This window comes from Dipteris shenzhenensis, chromosome 17, assembly GCF_047967505.1.
Source record: "Dipteris shenzhenensis isolate YYH24624 ecotype China chromosome 17, Dip_SZ_1.0, whole genome shotgun sequence".
NCBI classification, from domain to species: domain Eukaryota; kingdom Viridiplantae; phylum Streptophyta; class Polypodiopsida; order Gleicheniales; family Dipteridaceae; genus Dipteris; species Dipteris shenzhenensis.
Window position 1 is genome coordinate 53,027,953 of NC_141612.1, and position 17,475 is coordinate 53,045,427.

The window sequence follows — 17,475 nt, forward strand, 5'->3', positions numbered from 1 at the left end:
CAAGGGTAAGATACGATTGCACGATGCAAGATCTAAAGGGAATGACCAACCCAATCAGGGTCTGTTGAAATGTATCAAAAATGTGGTCATGAATGCTATTTGGGCAAGGAAAACAAGTTCCATGTTCTTTGTGATGCATACACGGTGCTCACCTAATAAAGATAGACAGGCTGCTAGGTTCAGAGGGAAGGATCAACAATCTTGTGGAACATACTTCGTTGTAATAAAGGTATTTAATAGAAATGATGTGGTTCAGTTATGTAGGAAAGGTTTTGCTTCAAGAGCTAAAATATTGTGGTTCAGTTATGTAGGAAAGGTTTTGCTTCAGAGGGAAGGATCAACAATCTTGTGGAACATACTTCGTTGTAATAAAGGTATTTAATAGAAATGATGTGGTTCAGTTATGTAGGAAAGGTTTTGCTTCAAGAGCTAAAATCTGGAATTGGGGATAGTCTATGGTTCTCTTTTTTGGGTTTGAAGTTTTTGTAAATTGCCCTAGTTAGGGAAGGGGGGGGGGGGGGGTATAATTTTGGTCTGCAATTCTTGGGGCACCCGTGAAGTGTTTCGACATCCTGAGGGTTGGTTTGTTACACAATTGCCCTTATTGTGTATGGTTTTAACTTCAATGTAGTGAACATTTATGCTCCTAACAATCCCCAAGAGAGGAGAGGATAGGTCTCATTCTAAGATTTCCCTCTCGGGGCTTGAGTGAGAGTCATGGGAGGAGATGTCCTCATATTGGGGATTGGTGGATTGTGCTGAGATTAATGCAGAGGGACGGTGAGGCTTTTCGTGGTCCAACAAATGGAAGGGTGAAGATTTCAAGACGGGTAGGCTTGATAGGTCATATGTTTCTCATGAAGGGTGGCGGATGTCAGCCCCTATGGGGGTATGTACCTATTGTTGACATGTTTGTCTGATCAGGGTTTAGTGTCGTGGAAGTTTTCATTGCCTATGTACAGTGGGAGATCTCTTGATGTGCCATTCAAATTTAATAAGCAGCACCTCCAATGTAAAGACTTCTGCAAATTGATTAGGTCTATGTGGAAGGATTCCATGAAAGGGCTAGATGATCCCATTGCCACATAGGATATTGCAATACGTGGAGTACATATGAAGGCTAAGTGTTCGAAAACTAAAGCAACTGGTCTTCTAACTCAAAACTCAAGAAGCCCTCAAGTTGGCCCTAGTTGAAGCAGTTGATCCCTTCCTGGCCACATTGCTGGTGGAATTGGAAGGGAAGATGCAGTCCATTGAAATGGAGGAGGAAGAGCATGCCAAAATTTTGAGCAGATAGCTCTAGCTCTTGGTAGGAGATTGTTCATCCAAAGTCTTCTTTTAGACAGAAGTAAGCCCGTGAAGTTTTTGACAATAGTCAGGGGGATCTTGTCACAGAACTTTGGCAGATGGCCGAAGTTTTCATGTCTGAGTTGTGTGGCATTGTTGGTGTCTCGAGGGTGTAGGTCATCGATGAGGGCATAACAATTTTGTGGAGGTCCTTGCTGAGATCGGCTGCAGAGTGTTGGATTTTTAAAGATGTGATGTTGCTAGACCAATCACAAAGAAGGAATTCTGGGAGGCATTGTCTTCAACGGACAAGGATAATTCATTGGGTATTGGCAGGATGGCAACAACATTCTACATGGCATTTTGGGATGTTATGGGGTAAGGATCTAGTATCCCATGGTCAATGATGCCATGCTCAAGGGTGCTCTCTCCGAAGATGTGACACAGATCTGATCAAGTTGTTTCCCAATGGTCAAAATAGGCTCAGGGCAGGTGATTTGGCATTTGGTCTCCATGCTCAACGCTTCCTTCAAGGTAATTACTAAAGCCATGGCCCTTAGGATTCAGGAACTTTGTATGTGGGTAGTGATAGGTAACATAACGGCTTCATCAAGTCTAGCGATATCTTTGAGAATGCCTTGAACATCTCTACAGCTCTAGATTGGTAACATAATGGTTTCATCAGCGATATCTTTGAGAATGCCTTGAACATCTCTACAGCTCTAGATTTTTCTTTCTTAATTGAGTAGAAGGGTCTCATGTTTGGGTTTGACTTGAACAAAGCCTATGATAGGTTTAAGTGGGACTACATCTTGGTAGTCCTGGATCTCGACTTGGGTCTAGGTATGCATTTGTGAGAATGGTTGCCTAGCTTTTTAGTAATGCCTCTGCCGTTCTTTGTCTAAATGGGGGTGTGGTTGGGAGATTTGAGTTGAGAAGGTCTAGAAGATAGGGGTGTCCTATTGCCCCATGACTATTTGCAGTATCATCTGTTCCATTAATGGTCTTGCAAAAAAAAGTTGTGGAATCTAGTCGGATCAAGGGGGATTGTTCTTCCCTCGAACAAGCAACTTTTCTCTTAGCCTTTTGTTGATGATATGGTCATCTTCTGTGAGGAAAATTAGGCCAATGTGGACAACATGTTGCGGGCTTACGTAAGCTCTATGGGGCCTCCAGATCCTTACATAGTCGGGTGAAGACTTTTGCTCTTAGGGTGGACCGATTCCCCCTCCCTAATTGGACAAAGGTATTGCCTATCCACTGGGTTTTCTAGGGGGAGATTATTTGTTACCTTGCAGATCCTATAGAACTTAACCTCTACCAAAGGCAGAGGTTCATGATTGGTAAAAAGAGAAGGTGAAGCAAAAAATGAAACAATGGCATGGGATGGTGCTTGGCTGGAATGCTCGACTACTTGTCATCCAACATATCTTGGCAACTGTGACAACTTATGTGGCTACTATATGGAACTTGAAAAGGTGTCATTGGGCAGAGGTTGAGAATCTTTCCCATGCATTCTTGTGTGTATAGGATGGTGGAAAGTGCAAGCTACACTACATTTTGTAGGATGCATTGAAGACCCTAATTTGAATGTGGCCTTGATATGTTAGACATTGTTCTTTGCAACATAGCTCTTTCTGAGTAAGTGGCTTCCTCCACTATTCGAGTGCAAGGCCCCATGGGTTGAGATCTAGAATGGTTTATTGAGAGTGGAAAATCTAAAGCTATTGGTTCATGATCAGTCATGCTATGAATTTCCTTTTAAAATTAGCGGGTTAGCACTAGTGGCTGGGCTTGTTAATGCCTAGAAGTGTTGCATTGGGTTGTTGACTTGGAAAGGAAGGAGTAGTCTCAAGGGTGATGCCAATGTACATAAGAATCTCTGGTAGATTCAATCAGTTTACTAGATGCGAAGGCATTGGCTAAGGTAGATCTATCGTGGGCTCATAATATGCAGTGCAAGGGTGTTCGAGCATGGGCTCCGATTTTGCACTAGGCAAGGGTTAACTGGTAATCACTTGAAGATCTCAAGTATATAGCAGTGCGAGTCTACACAAGAATCTTTGGTGGAGTCAATCACTTACAGTGGATGGGAAGCCATTGGCTAAGCGAGACCTATTGTAGTAGGCTCGTAGCATGCAACGCAAGGGTGTTTGATTATGGGTTGAGATTTTGAACTCAGCTAGGGCTCACTTGAAGATCTTAGGAGTGTGTGTATATACATATATACATAATATCCACATGTTTGTGTGTGTGTGTATGCACGTGTGCATTCATGCATTTATATATGTATGCATGCACAGGGCGTGCATGCACATGTGCACATATCTTTCAAGTGTATTTATGAGAGTGTGTATTTGAGAGCAAGGCAAAAAAAGATGGCCTCCACCATTATATCCGATGGGTATGATACTTTGTAGAGGAATTAATGTGAGTAATCTCCATGTAGTCACAAAGTTTTATGTGTTTTGGATACCATTTGCATGGTTGGGCATGCATATTTTCTTGTTTTTTACCATAAATAATGCACAACCATTAAAATATATGCATTGAAGGGCTTCTATCAATATGAACACTATGTGTGTAATGGATATGATGATTTGTGGAGGATTTAATATAAGATCCATGTTAGCAATGTGATGTGGTTTGGAAATAATTGCACTGTTGGGCATGCATATTTCCTTGTCTTTCACGATGGATCATGAATTAAGTGTTACAAAAATATGCATCATGGGCTTCTGGTTGGATATCATTTTCATGGTTGGGTATGCATATTTCCTTGGTTTTTACCATGCAACAACCATGTGTTTAAATATATACATTGGTGGGATTCTACCATATGTGTGTGCTCGGTGAATATGATAATTTGTAGAAGTCTTAATGTGATTAATATCCATTTTCTCATAAACTTTTATGTCGCTTGGATAGATATGTGTGTGTGTGTGTGCACGTGCGTGTGTGTGTGCGTGTGTGTGTATGTATGTATGTATGTACATGTACATGTGTGTGTGTGTGTGTGTGTGTAGCATACAAGTGTAATTAATAGTGCATACATAAGAGAATAAAAAAGAAAATGGTGACGATCAAAAAATATAAAGAGCCAAACAATGTAAAAATTCAAAGGGCACTCTCTATATAAGAGGCCTATCATGTATTATTGAGAACACACATAGCACATTGGAATAGATTGAAATTTTCATACTTCCTGTCTCTCTCCCCATGGCTTTCCGTATTTGGTTTGATCCTCCGTGATCTTTATGCTCATTAAGTGATAGATTAGGCTAGTATGATATGCACTTTGTCATGGCATCAGAGCTTAGGTCTAGTCTCCTAGATCAATTATAGGCATGCCTTAGGAGTTCATGAGTTCTCCTAGGTTAGTTTTAGTTTTTAGATGGAGAGTTCCTTCTTGGTCTCTTAATGTTTTTGTAAAGGAGAGTTCTTATGAAATTTCCATCTCCCCATTCTGAAAGAGAGCGATTCCTTCATAATCTTCTGAGAGAGAGAGAGAGAGTTACTCATTCTATTTTCTGGTTTTGTTTGGTCCTCTGCTCCTACAATAGCAGCCCCGAATCTATGCCATCAACTCTGCAACAAAGGCCACCTCCATCTTCAACGCCCAGCAATCAAAGCTTCAGTCACGGTGTGTAACTTCAAAGCATCTCCGACTGAGCACACGGGCTTATAACAGCTCCCGGCTCACAAGAAGCATGCCCATCAACGAACTTTGTAGCCTCGGCTTCAATATAGCAGATCCGCATGCAATGCCAACTCCTGGCTGTTCATCCCCGAACAACTCACATGGCCTAAGCTTCATCAATGGCTTCTACAAATGCTCAAGATAGCAGTGTCGCCTTACTCTCCAAGTCACCTCCAATAAGCTTAGTCACCTCTGCAATGACCCTGTAGCTCCCAGGCTCCTCTCCAAGCCTCAAGCAGACGGTTGCCTCCTACTTGCAGCCAATGACTCCAACAACAGGCACATCTCTACATCGCCACATCCTTCACGGAAGTCGCTACTTGTGCCTTTTGTCCAGCATAGATCTTGGGCAATTCAAAGAAATTTTTTGTGCGTAAAGAAATGGAGACGTGATTTGCATTACCTCATATAGTTCGCATAACTTCAAAATTCTGATTAAAAAGAAAAAAAGATCACTACTACTTCAATTAAATTAGCTGATGTTGCTGCGCATCACTCAGCAGGCAAGCTGAGGGGAGGCTCTCAAGCAAGATGTAAAAGGCGTACTGAGGAGAGACGCTCTGAAAAACAGCTTTCTTGCACCATCCGAGATGCTCTAGCCGGCCACCGCATTGCCTTCTTCACCCCATCGCCATCTCATTCTGGATTATCTGAGGAAGAAAACTCCACGTGGCTAATACAACCGTGGTTAGTATATGCTTGGTTAGCCACACTCAAGGGTTAGACCTTAGGACAAGTGGCAGATAAGACCTAACTCTAGTAAGGTCAAACATAGCCATGGTTAAGTTATGGCCCATGGGGTTAGTTAAAAGTGCCTTCTAAGCACATAGCCTCTTGTTAAGCACAGTTTGAATTCTACATGTGAATCCTTGTGCCACATCATCAAGGCCCCTCTTCTTCACAAACCCTTTAACAAGGCGTAACTTGCAATCCAAGAGGAATTTGCACACGCTCCGAAAAGAAAAAGTGGTCATCTTTTTGAGATCTACGCGCCTGTCAAGTCAGAATCATTGTATGCAATTAGACACTGCCAATATTGAAAGAAATCAATTGGTAAGACCTTTGCAACAAATGAAAGAGCAAAGCATCAATGGACACATCACTATCATAAGCATGCCAAAAGCACAAGTGCATGAGATGACCATAGCATGAAGCATGGCATCCACATATAAAGCATCAAGGCACATGGAAGAACAAAGCATCATGCATGAAGCTACACCAAGCAAAGAAGCAAATGCCATTGTCATCAAGCCATGAGTTAAAAGGTGACATCAATGGAATGCATTGAGAAACAAAAACCTTGCCAACCTTGCCTATATTTTGTAAATCAAGCCTGACCACCTGAGAGTAGCTATGAAAGTACCCAGGGGAGGTATTGACATGTAAAAACCACACTTGATCACCTTAAGTAGCAATGCATGCACTAAGGGGAGGTGATGGATTTGTAACTCACATCTGACCACCTTGTAGTAGCCAAAGGGTCATGGCACCAAGGGGAGGTGTTGAGATATGGTGCCATGAGCACATAGATTAAAGACTAAGGTATGGTATAGGAAAGAATTAAAGTAGCCACCCTAGGATGTGGACTACATGATGTGGAGATGTGGATGAAGGATATCCACAAGGAGAGATGTGGATTAGAGGATCCCACATGTGTTGACTATTCAAAGGGCACTCTCTATATAAGAGGTCTATCATGTATTGTTGAGAACACACATAGCACATTGGAATAGATTGAGTGTTTCATACTTCCTGTCTCTCTCCCCATGGCTTTCCGTATTTGGTTTGATCCTCCGTGATCTTTATGCTCATTAAGTGATAGATTAGGCTAGTACGATCTGCACTTTGTCATATATATGTATATTTAACAACATATCTAAATGAAGGAAATTTTAAACAAGAAAAAATAAATTAGTAAGGGAAATTAGGAAAGAGTAAGAAATAAAAAGGAAGAAATTAAGGACAAAAGGAAAACATTAAGGGGAAAGACAGTAGGATAGTAAAAAAGGCAGTAGAAAAAAAAGGGGGGAATTAAAAATAAAAAAAATAAAAAAAATAAAGGGTCAACTTGGAAAGAATAAGAAAATAAAGGAAACTAGAAATATTAAATACACTTGAATAGTAACATGACAAAGCAAATAAGAGGCAAGGAAAAAGAATTTATTGAAAAGGAAGTAAGGGGGGTACATAGAAGAAAATTAATTAGAATTAATAAACAAAATAGAAAAAAGAAGAAATTACTAAGAAAAAATTAAGGAGATATTAAAGACAAAAAGTAGTGAAGGAAAGGAGGGTTAAAAATAATAATAAAGTCTGAAAGTTAAAAAAAAAATTAGAAGGAAAGAATATTAATTAAGAAGTGAAGATAGTAGGAAAGAAAGAAGGGGGGAATAGAAAAAAGAGGGGAAGTTTTCATAAAAAGGTTTTAATAGGACTTAAAAGTTAATTAAAAAGTAGAACAATAAAGGAGAACTATGGAAATAAAGGGGGGGGAAAGAGAAATTTAATAAAGGAAAGTATAAGTAAAAAATAAATTAGAAAAAGTTTAAGGAAAATAAGGGGGGATGGGGAACAAGATGGGGGGGGGAGATAAGGCAAAAAGATTAAAAAAAAAGAGGTTTTTTTCTAAAAAGAAGGAAGGGGTAGGAAGTGTGTGTGTGGTCAAAAGGGAATAGGAGGATCGTGTGTGTGTATGTGTGTGTGTGTGTGTGTGTGTGAGAGAGAGAGAGAGAGAGAGAGAGAGAGAGAGAGAAGGGAGCCAGGGTCAAAAAGAGAGGATGGTGTAGGAAGTGTGTGTGTGTTTAAGATTTAGATTAGAACCCCTCAAGAAGGTCCAAGAATATATGAACAACATTTTTACATCAAATGATATATGAAGAAGGTATTACTAGAGACAAAAATATGCTTGAATCCTAAAAAGAGAATATATCTAGGATTATAAAGAAATTTTCCATAACAGAACCTTTGTACTATACTTCAACCAGCAATGCTGATACCTGCCACCATCCAACATGCTTAAGTCATAATAGCTTTAACCAAAAGGAAAGATAGGTGTCATAGTGTTACTAGGCTTGTTATCGATGTCCAAAGTAAAGTAAAAGATTGATCTATGAAAAATAACTGGGTTGGAAAACTCCTTAATCCCATGCACACATAAATTTTCACCACACATGCAGAAAAAATATTTTTCTCATTATACAGGATAATAGCTTTATAAAGAAATGGCCAAGCCTAATAGAAAAGTATAGAGCTGTAATTTTAATTTTTCCAGCCATAGGTGGAAAGGGTTTTCTTTTTCAAAAACTATTTTTCTAAGCAACCCATGTATTGCCAAAAACATAATGAAAAATAATTAATAGGATTTTAGTTTTAAAATCCCCCAAGTGGCAAAAAGGTAATTACAGCACAAAGGTGTTGAAAAGGGACCCCATGGACAAAGATATACAAATCTTAGGGTCTAATTAGAAGGGCCAAAGGTCCATATGTCCAATAAATGGGGCCAAAGAGGGTCCTAAGGACCATAGGTCCACAAGTCTGATTAATCGGTCCTATGCTCCAATAAAAAAGGACCTAAAGGCTTTTAGCCTATGTATCATGTCCCTCCCATGGCTTAAGGCTACTGGATCAACAGGAGGTATTGAGGCTTTTCATCTCACTGCAAATCCATCGGCTCATTCTTCATGGTTCACGTAGTTTCTGAATGTTTTGTATGGATTGTTAAATTGTGTGTGCTTGTACATTATGCTCAATTGAACTCATATCCCATTCTACCTTTTCAAGAATTTATTATTTTAAGCAGCTAGAGATCTCTAATGGTTGAGCACTTTTCTCAAAGTTAGTGCTTTTGCTCTTGAAGACTAGGCAAGGCATAAGAGACTATTGTTTAGGTTAGCATCGTTCAGCACCGTAGCAACAAGATAAAGCATCATCACTTATTGCAATCATACTACTACCCATTAAGATGACCCTATTGACCATTACAATGACCGTTATACCTAGAATTCAATACCCATAACCCAATATTGACTTCCAAGGGAGGGCTCACTCCTTGAGCTCTTTACATTGGGCATTGATAGGAATCCTACCATGTTGCCTAGACTTTGTGGTTGGTCATATTGTTTACATTATGGGATTTTGCGAAAACAAAATGTGTAAGACTAAACATACCTATAGAGATTGAAAGTTATTTGGCTCATTCTTAATTATGAGGGATATAGCCATGATAGAGGCAAGATCAAAGGACAATACCAACACACCTATTATTGTATTCCAAGTCACATATCTTAGAAACTACAATAACATATCAAAGTTTAAAGGGAAAATCTACTTGTTAATGTGGACGATATTACCCTATTCATGTATTTATTGGATTTCAGATCCCAAATAGCATGAGTATTGGGTCCTTATTACTAACTTGATTTTGCAAGCACTACCAGGAAGGAGAGTTGGTTTTCTATGGAGTGAATCTATTTGTTCCTTTGTTAAGTGAAAAAAAATGTTTTAAATGTAGGGTTCAAGTTGTGTATACATAATACAACAATAATTTACACCAGAGCTAGTTGGTGCACAAAGCCTATCTAGACTCTCCATCAAGATTTGCAAAAAACTTTATCAATTGCCTACCCATACTAGATTTCTATTTTATGTAAGATTGTGAGATATGGTGGGGAGGGAGGGCAATACAAAAGCTTTGCAAATTTTGGAAAAGGTTAACTTGCATGTTTACAAACAACTATGCAAGGCCAAAAAGATCCTGAAATTTTAATTAAAAAGTGGAGTTGGATCTTTAAATGAGGAAACTCTTCAAGAATCTCCATGAATGAAAGAAAAAGGTCTCAAGAATTTTCTCAAAATAAAACCAGGTGGCATGGCATGGTACTTGAACATGTGCGTGAGTGTGGGGTGTGTGTATCTTTGATCACTAGCCACCCCATGTCCCTACTGGTCCATGGCAATCTGCCCCTAGATAGGACTAGGTGAGGGATGAGTGATGGTTAGAACCCCCAAAAAAAAGGACTTTCCTCAAGATTTGAAGTAAAATGACTTGTCACAAACTAAATTTTCAAATTTAAACTTTATGATCTTTTTTATGAGGACCAGAAAGACCGTATGTCCAAGTGAGGCAAGGTAATTTTTTAAATAAAAGCAACAAGGAGAAAGAGAATTTAGTCATGCTTGTGAGAGAATGGAGTATGGATCTTGAAGAACAAACTTTATAAAAGTAATCAATAAGGCATAATTGGACATCAGGGATGCATATCCTACTCAAATCCATACCTATCTTGTTCATTTTCAGTTGTCCCAAAGGATGAAGTTCACTTTACAAGGGAATGCAAGCTTTGCCATTCTGAGATCGTTATCTAGCTTGTTGAGTTACAATTGTTTCTACAAACATTCGGATGAGTTAGTAGCACCCGCACTGTGCATGTACGTCACTACGTGCTTCTTAAATCAGTCTGGCTCTTTAGATTACGACTCAAGCTATGAATGAGGAAATCAAAAGATGCAAGACCGGATTATGACATATATTGGGACTTGGAGTCACACGTGGAGAAAGGTCCAGCACATCAAAAGACAACCCCAGGCACTTGTTGGAGGCATACACGTCTATACGGATTTTGTATAACTGTATGAACGTCCATACAATCCATACAAAAATTTTCATAAAGTTGAAAAATGACTTCTGGCACTTCATAAAAGTGCATACTAGCCTCGGAACACCTAAAATAGGCTTAAAATGGTTGAAAACAGGCTTGAAACAGCGGAAATAGCTCAAAAACTGCAGAAGAACAATTGAAAACGTCCAGCACCTTTGGGAGAGTGAGGGGAGAGAGATGGAAGATGGGGGAAGAGCATGCATTTGACAATTGTCACCTTCTTCTTGCCATTTGCCCCTTCATTAAAGTCCTAACCCCCATACCAAGGACAATGTTGGTTGTCCTTGGGCCCAACTTTTAGACCCCTCTTTTAGAGCCTTTGCATTGCCCCTAGGACCCAGTGGTGCACTTAGACTTTACCCCTAGGAACTTCTAAGAAGTATGCACTTCCTCTAGCTAGTCCCTCACGGCCAAACCATTACAACACTTAACCATCGTTAACCCCGAGTTAAGCATAGGTTAAGTTATGAAGATACTTTACATCACTTTGCACGTCCCCATGACATGCATTTTGTTCTTTGTTCAATAATGTGAAACATCAAAAAATGAGAATGCTTGTAACATAGTGGCGATGCAAGCTCGCCCTTGTGTCAAGGGTTGATCTGTTACATGCCACTCTAGAACAAGGGTAAGAGCTCATGGGTTTAATGGTGCCATAAAACCCATGACACCCCTTCTCACATCGGCCCTGCAATGAGATGAAATAAAAAAGGGTTTGAAGAATTAGGAAAGAATTGGTATTCTATCATATATGTAAAAACCCCTTTTTTTTTATATCATAGTTTTTGCAGAACACCCTATGAATATTCAATTTGGTCCCTAATTTTTGTTGTTGTTCATCATTGTAGCCTTGCAAGGCTTTGCAATAGAAACTTAGCCTTTCATTCTCACAAGACATGTCTAGTGATGAGGGCTTGTGCCCTCATTCAGACTTTTGGGAAACAAAAAGTGTAAATGGCAAGATCGTGCAAAGCACAATGCGTGCATATTCTTCATGTTGATTTAGTTGCTCTTTGGATTATGGTCTTCCATTTGGCTGTTCAAAATGCTACAAAATGATGAGACTTTGTGATCACAGCAATTAAAGAGTGTGATGTGAGCTTGCTCTTGTTATGCCCCTCAAAATGGGAAGCTGTTGCCACTATTAGTGGATAAAGGAAGATTTAATTAGCTTGGTATGGAGTTTTCAATTGAACTCTGGTGGTTGGCCGTCTTAAGAAGTTCTCTTCCTCAAGTGAACATTTAGTTACACTTTGTTGAGGCGGGTATTAGAAGCTCTTCTTCCCTCTCTTTTGTATTTATCTTATTTGTGGGTGCCAGTAGCTCTTCTACCTAAGCGATTTCTTTGTTTGCAGGCCAAGTGGATTTTGAGTTGTGGGCTGAATGTGCGACTGCTACGGCCTACTAGAGCTTGTTTTGCAAATGCAAATGAATATTTCAAGACTATGATAAATATTTCAGGGACCACTCAAACAAGGAGCCAAAATGACTTATGCCCTAATATAAACCGTGGCATATCCCAAGCTCCAATGGACCTTTCACCTCGTGACATTTCACATGCAAAATTGAAAACAAAACAAGAGGAACAGGGTGCCAAGAGCAGTATCCTTTTTTCAAGATACTTGAAGATGATAAAAAGGATGGTTACATGTAAGAGTAAGCAAGCCCTCATGCACCTTTGCTCTAGTCAAAGATCATGTTTCCAGACTACATAAATCATAGCCATGAACATTACAACCAATTGACACAACAATGCAGGGCCCGTTTTTAACCATGAATAGTGCCTTACCATTATCACTTGTAGATATATACAAAGATAACAAGAAGACTAACCTCCATTTGTTTTTTACGTGCTGTCAATCAAGTCACCAGTGGGTCTCTTCCCAGGAGGGATGGGGAAGCTAACCATAAAAGCTCAATCCCATCATCATTCGAATATGGCTCTATTATATATGAATCCATGAGTAAAAGCATATTTTTACCTGCACTACTAGCTTAAAAGTTTGTTAAATTTTCAAAACAAATGGGATTACTATTTTCCTGTACAATGGCAAAATGATGAGGGAGTCATTCACAGAAAAGCAAGGCAGAGAAGCATGTAATGGGGGTCGAGTTTGTAGTTCAATGTTGTGCCCTGCTTGATAGAGAATGCAACCAACTGCAAATAGACAATCCAAAGAAACACAGTTGTTGCAATTATGGGAAGAATCCTGATGAGAGTAATCCATTCTTCCACCCGCATGACTGTGGATAATCTCCATGGATTGCCATTGTCACTTTGCTCATTCTCACAAATAACAGCCTTGTTGAGGAAATTGTGCAGGGATAAACATAGACAAGTCCCCCACACCCTCGACGTACTCTGGCTTGAGATTCAGATCTTTGAGAAATGACTTGAAGTGGAGTTCTTCCCCTTTGAATGTGTGGAATTCGGAGTCCTTTGCACTTTGAACCATTTTCAACTTGATGATCTTCTTATCTTACAACAATTTGTGATGGATTTTGAGCAACAACATATAAGCCTTGGATTTTTAACATACAAGCAGATAGCGTTGAAGATATGTTGTGTAGTGATAGCCCATAGAGTTGTCATGGTGCATCCTTCTTCAGATGATCCCTCATGAAGTACAAAAACTCCTTTGACGCTTCCACTCCAAAAATATTCACATTGATTCGCAACACTTTGTTAGCACTACCCCACTAGGGGTAGGCTATTCCACCGTGAAAGATTCCCTTGTAAAATGGGCAACCTCATACTTCTTGCTCCTTTCAAAATAGAAAGTTGCTGCTAGGAGGAGAATCCCTTTTAAAGATTGCTCATGTATTAGCCACAGCTTCTCCTAAACGTAGAAGGCTCCTATTAGCTCAATTTGCCTTGATCAATATCTTCAAGAGTTTCAGACATGTTTTTGTTGCAAAGCCAACGTTGGCTCTCTATTAGAATGCAACCCTAGACCTATGATTGCTATTCGTGCCACTCCTATCCAGCTGTATCATGCAAATTCTAAAGTATAGGTCGATCCAATCATTGTGCCTCAACTTTTTATAGCAGCAGCTGAATAAGTGTGTCAATTCAGTTTACGTGATACATCTCTGAGCACATAAGATTTACACTCAGATCCAAGGTTCCTGTGGAATTGATCCAAGTATCAGACCTCTACCTTATAGCAAAGTGTAGGGATACGATTGTTCCAAGCAAAAGAGGAAGGTCCCTAAGTGCACTTGCAACAAGATACCTCTAAGGAGAGGTTGAAAGCATAGTGTAGTTGCTACAAGCCTTGAGGATGATTCAACAAAGCGGTTGGTCCAAGTGAGAAAAGTAAAAAGAACAAGGTGGGATCCCACTAAGGCCTTGCCTTTTGAAATGTTATCGTAGGTGTAAGTGTTAGTGTGCATTATGTGCAAATGTATGTAATAGTATGGTCTATCCAATAAGGGAATGAGATATCTATTTTTTTGTTGGGGTTGTCAAGCTTGCTCCATGTATGGTCTAAACGAGAGTCGTAAGTTGTTGGTTCTCTGAATTCTAAGTTGAAGTGAAAGTAGTCCATCATGGTTTATAAATTTGTTGATTGTGTTCTTTGAAATATATCTATGTTGAAGTCACCACTACGGTCTTGCTTTTAACAAGGTAGCACAATGACAAAGTCACCATTTAGAGAAAATGTAAAGTAGCTTGAATAACTAGATTTGTGGTAGGCAGCCTTTCCATCGTGGAGCACGTAACTACTAACTCAAAATTGAAGCCGAATCCTACTATTTTATCAAAATTTTTTTAAAAAAATTGAATGAGTAAAATAGTGGACATGAGATGCAACACACGGCCCATTAGGACCCGATCTGCCCTGCAAATATCAGGGGTGGTGATTTATTATTGATTTTGTAATGTCCATATTTTGGAAGTTGAAGTCCAACAAATACATGAATAAGGTGATACAATAACTGATCTTCGTTGCAGTTTATACAATATTATCACATGGACTACAAACATATGAATAAAGGTATAGTCATCCTTCAATCTTGCATCAATCTTGGATTTCCTTGCTCCCTCACATCGATAACCTGTATTAAACGAGAGGAATGTTGTAAGAATTCAGATTGAAAACAAGAAATTTTGAATGGGCGAGTAATTGAAAATATTTATTTATTTTGGGTAGAAAAAGAAAGTGACTTTATTACTTTATAACATTTTGTACATCATAAGATTTCAACTATACTAGCAGTGATGATCACAAAAGGCTCACTTACATCCTAGAATCATAGAAACAAAAACATAGAAAATAACATCCAAAAAAAAGACTGAGAGGAGAGGTGGAAGGAGAAGCTAGAGGTTTCCTCTTTGGAGTCATTATAAAGGGAGTCTGAAGCAACAGCAACAACAGTAGTATCAGTAGAATGACCAAGACCAGCAGCAACACCCTGAGAAGGGTCAATGGACACAACATCCCCTGAAACAGGTAAAACCACAACAAGTCCCTGAATCTAATGAGAAAGGGCATAACTGAGTAGAGAAACTAGGATCCAAGAGAGGCAAAACGTGGCTGATCTGAAGTGTCCACAGCCATAGAGGGGGATTGGATGGAGAGGCTAACCACAGGAGGATAGAAAGACGGGATAGCAGCATCTGGGCAGCACTGAACATGGGCAGCTTCAGTAAAGGCTAATGTGGGGTAAATAAGCTCTAAGAATAGATATCAATAGTAGGACGGCTTTGTGCACCTCCAGCAACATCGTGGAAGGAACTTCGGCTGAATGGCCAACCAAATCAGAAGGAACTTGGATGGGGCCATCAAAAGGTTGGGAGGATTATCCTGGAGAAGAAGAGGGTATCTGCAAGGGAGAACAAGCTGCTGATGCTTTCCTCTGTAAGAAGTTGGGTAGCTTGGCATGTTCATCTGAGATAAAACAATGACGTTTATGTCTGGAAATGTATACATTTAATCTCTGATGTTCAAGGTTGTATGCACTAATAAAGAAGTCAAGTCTTTTCTTTTATTGTCCCACCATGAAGCAAACAGAGCATCAGTACATATAACTTTATGATTAAATTGAAAATTATTTCTGCAGACACATATGAACCATAGAGCATGGGCCCTTATTAGAAACCAAGGCTCATGCCTTATTTTGCATGCATCCCCTAGTAAGATGGCTTTCCAATTTACATGCTCACCACACTCAATTTGAATAAAATTCCATACTCTTCTGGCATGAGGGTGAAAAACATCCTCCACAAAGTTTAGGCATCTCATATATTTGCCATCTCCCTTACCAATTCAGAGTCCTATAGAGTTAGACCACACTGCTTTGTGAAGATTAAGCCAAGCAAGACAAGACATTTTCTTAGGCACATTGCTAGCCCAAATTCTGTAAAATTTGGTATACCATTTTGATCTATCATCATTCAGTTTTCCTCTGTTGTTGAGGGTTCTAAATAGATCCTCCATATCTGCAGTAGGTGTTGGTATAGGCAGTAAAGAGGAGCACCCTACCCAACTGAACTCTTTTGTGTATGCAAAGGACTGAACCTCCCTTCCAATTCACCTCTCCCTTCCATAGGTCCAATCTTTCCATGACCAATCTCTAGTGTTGGTTGGTTAGGGAAAATTCCCTTCTAATTTCATGCCAAGATTTCCACGTGAAAAGTTCTTTATTCCACAACTGACCCCAAGATTGGATACCCTTCTTGAACAAGATGGGTGCCACTGAAAACTGCTCATCTATCAAAGTGCAAGTTCTGAATATTGAGGACACCCAGATTGAGTCAATGTCCATAAATGTTACTTTACCAAAGAATTGGAGGAAAGCTTTTATTTCTTCAAATGCACCCCAAATAGACTTCCACAAGGGACTCCCCTTGGACTTACAGGGTTCAAGGTTAAAGAGAGCAAAGATAAAAGGGTAAATTTTCCAATTTGGAGCCCTACAGGGTCTACTGTGTCTCATGTTTCTCATAAGTAGCTGAGCCCAATCCTCATCTGGATGAAGTGAAGCTTTGATAATCCATGAAGCAAAAAGCTTTTGGCAGCAGAAGAGATGTTTATCACCCCTAGTCCCCCTTCTTCTTTGGGCTTGATACAGTAGTCCCATCTTACTTTAGATATTTTATTGTTCCCTCCCCATAAGAATGATCTGCACATTCTGCTGAATTTTTGTCAAGACCTATTTTAGAAGGAGACCAACATGATAGATAATAAATACCAATGGGCTAGAGGCAGTGGTTAAGAACCAGTTTTCTTCCAACCAGATTTGCTTGGAAGCTTCTCATTTTTCCAACTTCTTCTAAAATCTATCCATTACCCAGTCCCACCTCTACTTCATTGTAACCTCAAATCCCACTGGAATGCCCAAAAGTCTAAAAATTGTCCCTTTTTGTATTTTGAGGCATCCTAACTGTTGGAGAATCCCTTGATCCTTGCCCCACTGAGAGTGTCATACCTTGTTTTGGAGTGGTTGATAGAGGATCCTAAGGCTTGACAAAAAACTTCAAGATAATCCATTACACACCTAACATCCTGATCAGTGTTTCTAGGTGTTAAAGTGCTGTCATCAGCAAAGTGCTGGAAGACCAGTTGTTTACCATTAATCAAATCAATGCCTTTAAGACTTCCCTCTTGGATTTGACTTCTAAGAAGCCATCCAAGGGAATCGGCTGCTATAGCAAACAAAAGAGGAGCTAATGGGCACCCTTGTCTAATTGATCTCTGAAGAAAAAAGAGGTCACTCATCTTCCCATTGACATTAACCTTGGTTGTAGCATTAGTGAGAAGAAGTTTGACACTTGACACAAAAGAAGGACCCAGACCCATATCTTATAAGGATTGAATTATAAAA